The sequence below is a fragment of the Kogia breviceps genome, chromosome 2 (assembly GCF_026419965.1).
Source record: "Kogia breviceps isolate mKogBre1 chromosome 2, mKogBre1 haplotype 1, whole genome shotgun sequence".
NCBI classification, from domain to species: Eukaryota; Metazoa; Chordata; class Mammalia; order Artiodactyla; family Physeteridae; genus Kogia; species Kogia breviceps.
In genome coordinates, this window is record NC_081311.1 from 172091514 (window position 1) to 172102828 (window position 11315).

The window sequence follows — 11315 nt, forward strand, 5'->3', positions numbered from 1 at the left end:
CATGGCTTAGGAACACTGGGGAGGGGAAGAGGAGGGCAGACCCTGTCCCTCCACTCAGCATGCTTGGGGAAGGGCAGTGAAAGAGCTTCTGACTGCAGCCAAAACAGCCCAGGTGGCCTTGACAGCAGGATGGGAAGGTTCCTCCAGGAAGTCAGCATCCCTAGACGAAAAATGGGGATGGAGGGATAGAGTGGAAGAGGCAAAGAGAGAGAGAGAGAGACAACAGAGCTTCTCTCTATGGTGATTATAAGTCAACATAATCACAAAAGAAACACTTGAGTGCCTAGTTTGTTGCCATGTACACAGCAGGTGCTCAATAAAAACTTGCTGGTGATGGAGTGAAATGTGACTTCCTAGACAAAGCCTGCTTTACCGTAAGTGAAATAAGTATCTGTTGGATTGAAATAAATTGAAACAGGCAGCAGGTTAGTGTTGTAATTTGAGGAGCAATGGAAAAATGGTCCCCTGCCCCAAATATCTCTCCAACTAGAGCTGCCAGGGTGTTGGAAATTTCCAGATTCCTCTTTAGGGTTAATGGAGTAATGAAAACTGTGTGTTGAAAGGCAAATATTGTCTGAGAGGGATAACCCATGAAGCTATTATGATGTATCATTCATCTAGGATGGCAAGTCCAATTCAGTTCAAGAGCCAGCACCAATAGATTCATAGGAGCTGCCCGGAGTTCTATCCTGAGAAGGCTCTGAGGCCCCACCTGGCTCAACAGAAAGCAGTGTTCTGGGAAATCACTGATATCTGTGTGGATATGGAAAGTGGTTTGGTATGAAGGGTGCCACATATATGGCATCCTGCCTCTTAGCCTGAATCCTTTGGTCATATCAGCTCCATCAGTGAGCAGGCTCCCAAGGGAATATAAGCTGAGATGGACATTCACAACTTAGGAAGTGTCCAGAGCATGAAGATTTTGCCTGAAAAACATACCAGGGCACAGAATTCTAATGGACAGTATGAGCCATGCAAGTCTGGGGGTAAGGGACCAGAGAAAGGTCATCTAAAATCTAACTTTGCCTACTTCAGTCTTGCCTCGAGTGAGCACTTACTATAGACTCTACAGTCTAGAGGATGACCACAGCTTTTCCTCTCCCATTCCATGAATTTGCCTAGTCCTTGTCAAACTTTTCCATCAAGTTCCCCCAACAGCAGAGGAGAACGAATGGCTCACTCTCTCGGCACCCAGGGATAGTGTCAGCAGCCTGCTGTGAGCAAAATACGTCTCTGAAATCTCAGTTTTAACTTAAGAATTTATGTAAATTTACATATCGTATTACTGTTTGCTTCCATGTAGAAATATTTACTTACCAGTTCTATTAGAGTAATGCTCTCTGCTGTATCAGATCAAGCCCAAACGCTCAGTGATTTAACACTTCAGAAAAGTATTTTTCACTCACCTGAAATCCATGTGGATGTGGCTTGCAGGTGGACAGTCTGCCCCTTGGTCTTGCGACTCTACCCTCTTTCAGGGTCTCTGAGTCGTCTCCATTTTGATGGGGAAAGAGACCACTTCTTAATTACTTGAGTTCAGAATTGACACCCATTCTCCCCCACATTCCAGGAGCAAGAATTCATCATGTGGTCCCATTTAAATGCAAGAGGAGCTGGGAAATACAGTCCCTGATTACCCAGCAATAACTGGGTAGACTAGTAAGTCTTTACCTCGATAACTAATGTCTTGGGCTTCACTGGTGGTACAGTGGTTAAGAATCCTCCTTCCAATGAAGGGGACATGGGTTCGATCCCTGTTCCGGGAAGATCCCACACACCACAGAGCAACTAAGCCCGTGCGCCACAACCACTGAGCCTGCGCTCTAGAGCCCACAAGCCACAACTACTGAAGCCCACACGCTTAGAACGCGTGCTCCACAACAAGAGAAGCCACCACAATGAGAAGCCTGCGTGCAGCCTAAATAAATAAATTAATTTATTATTATTTTTTAAATGAATGCCTTAACTTCTCCATCTCTCCCAAAATTGGAGAGAAAAGTTAACCTTCCAGAAAGATGTGCTGAGTTTTATCCCATACTTTATTCAGCCCAAGCACGTTGCCACATATTCCCAAAAGGGTATCTACCCCCATTTAAGAAACACATAAGTAATCCATTTTCAATAAGATTCCATTTGCAGCTCTAATGAAAACCAAATTGAATGGACTATCCCATTTCACCTCCTCTTCTCTCTGCTCACTCTTTCCCTTTCTCTCAAGCCAGTTAGGTACCATCAGGATTTTGAAAGTGGGCCCAAAGCCATGTTGAATATTACCAGGAAATGGCTGGCTGGCTATCTACCAAGAGCCCTTCCAAAGTGGTATTATCTTAATGAATTTTTCACAATCCAAAGTCTGGCCAGAAGACTTACAGGTCCAAAAATTCAATCTTGTTAGTGTTCCAGGATTTGCCTGACTTGAGAGGGCTGGCTTATGTGAACTAAATTCACAAAACACCAAAACTTCACACCAAAATGTCAATACCTCTGTTGACAAGGGGATGTGCAGCTGTCAGAAAGATCAAATGTTCATGCTCTTCTCTCCATCACTTTTTCTCCCTGTAGAAAATCTACGCAGGAAGTCAATTACAACCCGAAAATTCCTTAGTGAGCCTGGAATCAGAGCAAGGGCAGTTTAGTTAGATGACTTGAAAGTTTAATAGTATCAGGTGGCTGTGGCCTGATGAAGCCATCACTACTGGAATATTCATACCAGCTTCTCAGAGATCACTCTGGTCTGTCCTCTAAGTCCTATGATCACCAACTCCCTTTCCGATGGACACTTTCTTTCTCTGGACACATCCATACTATCCATAGGGTAATGGCCACATTCATCTTCTGCCTTCTTCTGATTCCGCAGATGTTTTGTCTCTAAGGTACATTTATGTACGGCTGGCCTCATCCATTGTGTTAATTTTATAATCTAGTGCTCAGAGCTTAGAAGAGGAGAAAATGGGAAAGGACAGGAAGTTCACTCATCTCTGCCTACACCAGCCTATGTTTTTCTAAAATGGAATTTTAAAACTTGTTTGAAACATGGAGAAACTGGATATTTGTAGATCTTTGACTGAAAAATAACAAAACAAAACGCTTCTCTCCTCTTTTGCAGCAGTCTTCCTAGTCAAGGTTGTAACCCAGAGCTGCTGGCAGCAAATACACACTGAAAGATTAGTCCCAATCAAAGCCAAGAAAGGTGGCCAAGTTCAGTGCCAGGGAAGAGTATTGAGTTTCAGTTGCCCTGAGTCAGAACAAGACAGTGGATAGGAGATCAGGTAAAGATCACTAGCCATGGTGTAAGAAACAGGTCTGCAAACAAATGGCAGGGAGGGGTCAGGTGAAAGGGAGCCGGGTGGAAGCTTGAAAACAAGGCACCAGGAGGCTCCTCCTTATTGGGCATAGGCCTGTTTAAGGCACCAGACTGAACCTAGACACCAGGCAATCTGGGAAAATAATCTTCTTTAACTGAGCCTGCAACATCAGCAGGCAATCACATTGGGTGGTAAAGAAAGGGACTCGAGCATAGAGAACCATGAATGACAGTCCACAGCCAGATTGCCCTCACATCTAACCAGAATGTGCAAAAGAGACAAGACCTGCTTTGCTGTTTCAGCTCTGACAATAATTGAACTTCTGCAACTCACTTTACTCTCTGAGCCTTTCTGCACCTCAGTTTACCTCCTCTGTTAAACGAGGCATTTGAAATCAGTGCTCTCCTTCCCCAATGTACAATGATACTGTGCCTACAAAGGTAATGCACCCCTCTAACCACACGTCTATTTATATCCTATGCTGAAAAGATTACCTGCTGTTTTTTTCTTTTAACTTTTGAAGTTATAACATACATACAGAAAAGGCTGCAAAACAGCCCCGTAACCAGTTCCGGATTAAGAAACAGAACAATTTATCAATGTCACAAAAGCTTCCCTATGTCCTTTCCCTGTCACCACCTACCACCCCCCACCCTCAAACAACCACCGTCCTAAGCTTCAAACAGAATGATGGATTAGTTTTGCCTGTTTTACAGTTTTATGTAATTGAATCATACAGTGTGTACTCTTTTGTGTCTGGCTTTTTCACTCAATTATTTGTGAGACTCACCCATGGGGTTGCATGTGGCTAGGTTTGGTTCTTTTTTTGTCGCTTACAGTGGTCCACTCTCTGGACATACACAATATACTTATCCATCTTATTGCCCATGGACTTTTCTTTCCCTTGTATTATTTATTTATTTATAATTTATTACTATTATTATTATTTTGAGCAGAGAAAGGTTTATCGCAGGGCCAAGCAAGCAGAACAGGTGGCTCATGCTCAAGAAAACCCGAACTCCCCCATGGTTTTGGGGGAGAAGTTTTTTTTTTTAAATAAATTTATTTATATATTTTATTTTATTTATTTGGCTGCATTTGGTCTTCGTTGCTGCGTGCAGGCTTTCTCTAGCTGTGGTGAGCGGGGGCCACTCCGTTGTACTGTGCAGGCTTGTCATTGTGGAGTCTTCTCTTGTTGCGGAGCACAGGCTGTAGGTGCACGGGCTTCAGTAGTTGTGGCACATGGGTTCAGTAGTTGTGGCTCACGGGCTCTAGAGCACAAGCTCAGTAGTCGTGGCACACAGGCTTAGTTACTCTGCGGCATGTGGGATCTTCCCAGACCAGGGATCAAACCCATGTCCCCTGCATTGGCAGGCAGATTCTCAACCTCTGAGCCATCAGGGAAGTCCCTGGGGAGAAGTTTTTAATAGGCAAAATTTGGGGTCAGCAGAGTGTGTTACTTTCTTCTAATTGGTTGGTGGTGAGGTAACAGGGCAGTGCTCCAGGGATCTTGTGCTCAGCCTGAAGTTCCTTGCATTATTTAAATCATAATGTGTAGAATTTTCTGTTATTTGCAGTTGAGACATATAAGCATTATAGCCCTCTTCATTATTCTCCCTTTATAATTTACATCTCATTGTTCTCACCTGTTCCAGTAGCTTCCATGATCACATCTATGTGGATGATTCTTCTACACTCCTACCTAACACCTGTCTCCTCATCTCCAACTCCAGCACTACTAGCTTTTTGCTAGGTGGCTGTATGTGGTCTACGAAGCTTTAATCTTGCCCATGGACCTTTATGTTGTTTCCTGCTTTGGTATTATGAAGAATGCTACTATGAAAACTCTTGTGCATGTCCTTGGGGGCACATTTTTAAGCATTTCTGTATTTGTTATCTATTAATGTATAACTAACTACCAAAAAATTCAAACAACACACATTATCTTACAATTTCTGGGTTCAGGAGTCTGAAGAGCTTAGCTAGGTCCTCTGTTTCAGGAGCTTTCACAAACCTGCAATCAAGGTGTCAGCCAGGGCTGGGGTCTCATCTGAAGTCTCAACTGGGAAAGGATTTGCTTCCAAGCTCCCATTGTGGTTGGAAGAATTCAGTTTCTGGAGAGTGCTGGACTCAGTTCCTAGCTGGCTATTGGCCAAAGTCTACATTTAGTTCCTTGCCATGGAGACCTCTCCAGCATCAAAGCACGCAAGCCAAGAAGGCAATAGAGTCTGCTAGCAAGACAGAAATTACAATTTTATGTATTAATTATGGAAGTCATATCCCATCACAGTTGTGGTGTTCTATCAGTTAGAAGAAGGTCACAGGTCCCATCCACCCTCAGGAAGAGGGGATTATACAACGCAATGAATCCCAGGAGGTGGGGGTCACCAGGGGCCATATTGGTGTCTGCTTACCACAATTTCTGTTGGGATTATAACTGAGAATGGAATTTTCTGGTCATAGGTCCAGCTTCAGTTATGGAAATCCACTAGCTTTCCAATGTTATACCAACGGACACCCTCACCAACATTTGCTCCACATCTGGGATTGGTTTTTACCCTGGTTTCCTTCTGGTGTGAGTTATCAAATTGTTTCTGACAAAAGAAAAAAATAGCTTTCTGCACCATGGGCTGTGTTACGTTTAGCAGTGTGCCTTACTCCCTAATTGAATTGAGAGGCAGAATCCTGAAGTCCCTGCCTCAGACCTACTCAGCCCTTTTCTCCGCTGTCCTCCTTGTAAATGCAAAGTCAAAGAAGGTACCAACTCCAGCAGCATCATTAGTGCTATATGATCACCAAGATGTGGGATGAGGGATCTGGAGAAAGAGTGCCACCACCTCATTTACTGGAGTCCCCTGGTAATTAGTCATCCTTCATCAAGCCTGGGATGAGCCACTAGGAGTGGCACTGATTGGGTCCTGAGCTGCCAACCAATCTTAAAAAGGCATTGATTCCCAGTAGCATGACATTTTCCTATTGTCATTCCTCTTTTCCACGGCAATGCAAACTGCGGACATTCAGTAATTGATTGAAATACAGTAGGAGTAATAACATCCTACCCCAAGAAGTGCTCTCTAGATTTCTCTATTTCAAATACAGCAAAGGCACCAGATAGAAGAGAATTCTGGGGAAAATGCAATGGGCCAAACACATTTTTAGGGTGTACATGAATGTAATTAATATTTCTGCCCATGCATGTCTAGCAGGGTAGACTCCTGAGAGCCATGAAATAGTGGTAATATGGGCAAAAGACCTAAATAGACATTTCTCCTAAGAAGATATACAGATTGCCAACAAATTCATGAAAGGATGCTCAACATCACTAATCATTAGAGAACTGCAAGTCAAAACTACAATGAGGTATCACCACATACCACACAATGGCCATCATCAAAAAATCTACGAACAATCAATGCTGGAGAGGGTGTGGAGAAAAGGGAACTCTCTTGCACTGTTGGTGGGAAAGTAAATTGATACAGCCACTATGGAGAACAGTATGGAGGTTCTTCAAAAACTAAAAATAGAACTACTCTACCACCCAGCAATCCCACTACTGGGCATATACCCTGAGAAAACCATAATTCAAAAAGACTCATGTACCACAATGTTCACTGCAGCACTATTTACAATAGCCAGGACATGGAAGCACCTAAGTGTCCATAACAGATGAATGGATAAAGAAAATGTGGCACATATATACAGTGGAATATTATTCATCCATAAAAAGAAATGAAATTGAGTTATTTGTGGTGAGGTGGATGGACCTAGAGACTGTCATACAGACTGAAGTTAAGTCAGAAAGAAAAACAAACACCAGGGACTTCCCTGGTGGCACAGTGGTTAAGCATCTGCCTGCCAATGCAGGAGACATAGGTTCGAGCCCTGGTCCGGGAAGATCCCACATGCCACAGAACAAGTAAGCCCGTGTGCCACAACTACCAAGCCTGTGCTCTAGAGCCCTCGAGCCACAACTACTGAGGCCCGCGCACCTAGAGCCCATGCTCCGCAACAAGAGAAGCCACCACAGTGAGAAGCCCGTGCACCACAACAAAGAGTAGCCCCCACTCGCCGCAACTAGAGAAAGCCCGTGTGCAGCAATGAAGACCCAACACAGCCAAAAATAAATTTAAATAAATAAATTTATTTTTTAAAAAAGAAAAACAAATACCATATGCAGACACATATATATGGAATCTAAAAAAAAAAAGTGGTTCTGAAGAACCTAGGGGCAGGACAGGAATAAAGATGCACGTGTAGAGAATGGATTTGAGGACACGGGGAGGGGGAAGGGTAAGCTGGGACGAAGTGAGAGAGTGGCATGTGCACATATACACTACCAAATGTAAAATAGATAGCTAGTGGGAAACAGCTGCAGAGCACAGGGAGATCAGCTCAGTGCTTTGTGTCCACCTAGAGGGGTGGGATAGGGAGGGTGGGAGGGAGACTCAAGAGGGAGGAGATATAGGCATATATGTCTATGTATAGCTGATTCACTTTGTTATACAGCAGAAACTAACACAACATTGTAAAGCAATTCTTCTCCAATAAAGATGTTTTTTTTTAAAAAAAGAAATAGTGGTAATAACAGTAGTGGGGTAGTAATATGCGTGAGCTACCTGAATTTGAAAAACTTCAAAATGTTTTCAAAGAACTTCTTAAGGGACAATTGACTGGAGTAGGCTCTGCATAAAATACCCTCCTGTGGACACCTGTGAAATGTTGAGGCTAATTGAGGCTTCTGATACTGATTTATGGACAAGTTTGCAGGTTGCTGTTTTTCCTCCACTGAATTCCATCTCGTTTTCTACTACGCCCTTTCAGTGGGGCTGTGAGTGTATCAGATGTAAAGAGTACTAAATGGAAGCGTGCTTTTGTGTGGAAGTCATTACAGTGAACACCTGTTCACTGTTGAGTTTAATTGGACTACAGCTGGTGCTGATTGTGTGCGAAAGGGGGCTGCTCCTCTCGCCTGCGGAGGAGCTTGCTGCCAGTCTAACAGTGGGGAAGTCGACGCTCTGAAGTTCAGCTTGCACATTGCAGTCAAGTACTCTCCGCCCTGTATGGCTAGTTGCCTCTGAGGTGCACTGTGGTCAATTTAGCCAGGCAAGAAGAAAAAGGTGCCTGCGTCTTTGGTCTATTTTATTAAATCAGCTCAGTTCCACATATGGAAATTCGGGGAAATATGGGGGAGATGGTTGGTACAAATTTAGCATAATTATTTACAAAGGAAACAAAGAAATGGAAGCTTCGCTCAGAGTGATATTCTTAGCAATATTAGCTGGTCACCTGTGTCCAGAGATGATAGGCATTGAATACATGTATAAATAGGAAACCAATAATGTAGCTCAGTGATCATCAGATAGTGAACAATTTAAGTTTACATGCTCGTGATCACTTCGGCAGCACATATACTAAAATTGGAACGATACAGAGTTTAACATGGCCCCTGCGCAAGGATGACACACAGATTCATGAAGTGTTCCATATTTTTGTACATGAAAGGATGCTCAACATCACTAATCATTAGAGAAACGCAAATCAAAACTACAAAGAGGTATCACCTCACACCACACAATGGCCGTCATCAAAAAATCTACCAACAATCAATGCTGGAGAGGGTGTGGAGAAAAGGGAACGCTCTTGCACTGTTGGTGGGAATGTAAGTTGGTACAGCCACTATGGAAAACAGTATGGAGGTTCCTTCAAAAACTAAAAATAGGGCTTCCCTGGTGGCGCAGTGGTTGAGAGTCCGCTTGCCGATGCAGGGGACACGGGTTCGTGTCCCGGTCCGGAAGGATCTCACATGCTGCAGAGTGGCTGGGCCCGTGAGCCATGGCCACTGGGCCTGCGCGTCTGGAGCCTGTGCTCCACAACAGGAGAGGCCACAAGAGTGAGAGGCCCGCATACTGCAAAAAAAAAAAAAAAAAAAAAACAACTAAAAGTAGAACTACCATATGACCCAGCAATCCCACTACTGGGCATATACCCTGGGAAAACCATAATTCAAAAAGAGTCATGTACCACAATGTTCATTGCAGCTCTATTTACAATAGCCAGGACATGGAAGCAGCCTAAATGTCCATCGACAGATGAATGGATAAAGAAGATGTGGCACGTATATACAATGGACTATTACTCAGCCATAAAAAGAAATGAAATTGAATTATTTGTAGTGAGGTGGATGGACCTAGAGTCTGTCATACAGAGTGAAGTAAGTCAGAAAGGGAAAAACAAATACCATATGGTAACACATATATATGGAATCTAAGAAAAAAAAATGATTCAGAAGAACCATTTCTTCAGAATGGGGCAGGACAGGAATAAAGATGCAGACGTAGAGAATGGACTTGAGGACATGGGAAGTGGGAAGGCTAAGCTGCAACAAAGTGAGAGAGTGGCGTGGACATATATACACTACCAAATGTAAAATAGGTAGCTAGTGGGAAGCAGCCACATAGCACAGGGAGATCAGCTCGGTGCTTTGTGACCACCTAGAGGGGTGGGATAGGGAGGGTGGGAGGGAAACGCCAGAGGGAGGGGATATGGGGATATATGTATATGTATAGCTGATTCACTTTGTTATACAGCAGAAACTAACACAACATTGTAAAGCAATTATACTCCAATAAAGAGGTTAAAAAATATATTTTAAAAAAAGATTACTTTCCCGATTGAAGACATGACTATGGAAAAAAGACTATGTCTGTAGCCTTTAATAATAATAGTATTAATAATAAGCTCGAGTTGTTGACTTAAAAAGAACAGATGCCGACTTGCATATTTCAGTCGTTTAGATGTAATTCACATTACTTATTCATTTAATATCAAAATGCATTGAAACAATGAAACATTGAGTCTACAAAGGCCCTTTCATATTCATATTCATATTATTAACTTGCATGATTCTGAGGATGACCCTTGTGTCCCAGGGATGGTGACAATCGCCCAGAAACCAAGAAACATCCTTGCTGAAGCAAATCTGCTGATACTCGATTTTGGCTGTTCAGCGGGGGTCATCCCTCCTTGTGGGGGGCTAACAGCTGTTGTGGGCATGACCGACCTTTGGGGGAGGTGAAACTGACTTGCTTCTGAGAGTAAAGGTTCAAATGAGTGGTTGTATCTAAAAACTATTCCAGGACTCCATTTTTTGTTGTTTTGATACTTGCACAGTCCCTTTGTACATAGGATAAGAAAGCTCACTTTACCATTTTTGTTTGCCGAGATAGGTCTGGTTCACCACCCTCAGCCCAGGAGGGGAAATGAGGCTGAGAGGTTCCCTAGAGTCAAAATGCAGGGCAAGATATAAACTATGGGCCTCTCCTACGTCAAGTTCAACAGCCTCTCCACTACCACGGCAGCCTTGGGCTTAGAGCTTCAGCTGCCACCCAAACTGAACAGGGACTCCTCTGAGGTGGAATCCAGCTCCACTGTGCCATTTTCTAGCTGTGCAGTCTTGGGCTAGCCACTCCTCCCCTGTGGGTAGGATCAAATGAGAAAACTTTGCGAAAATGCTTTGTCAACTGTGAAGAGGCTTACAAATAGAGAGACATTTATGACTCAAGGGGCAGCTTTTCAGTCCAACTGAAAACAGATTTTTCTGCATGAGAAACTGTTCCTGTGAAAGGCAACAGTGAGAGATTCAAGGGTGGAAAGTGTATGCTCTCTCCTCTGTTCTCTTTTTGGTGACTTACAATTAATGATTCCTTTCAAGCAGATACCAAATGCAGCATCACTATTGATCAATAGATGTTCTTCCCCAACTGTTTGTGTTAGCTCTCTACTTTTCAACCCAACCGGAGACTACAGTTGTGCTCTTTGAGGAAACATACACTTGCACACGTACACACATGCTCCCTTTCCCAGCACAGATGGAAAGCAGTCTGAGTTCATATGAGTGAGGGCACAGGTACTTCCTGTGAGCTGGCGTGGTCTTTCTATAGCCAGGCTCATCCTCACCACCACCCCAAGTGGATGGAAAAACGTGAGCTGCCCCCGATGAGATGATGTGAG

At 43.5% G+C, this 11315-nt stretch overlaps 1 non-coding gene across 1 annotated transcript; it reads left to right on the forward strand.

Moving 5' to 3' along the window:
- Positions 1-8692: 8692 nt before the first annotated feature.
- On the forward strand, positions 8693-8796 carry LOC131751648 (U6 spliceosomal RNA). The gene has a single exon (XR_009334226.1). It is a non-coding gene; the product is annotated as a U6 spliceosomal RNA (small nuclear RNA).
- Positions 8797-11315: the final 2519 nt, after the last annotated feature.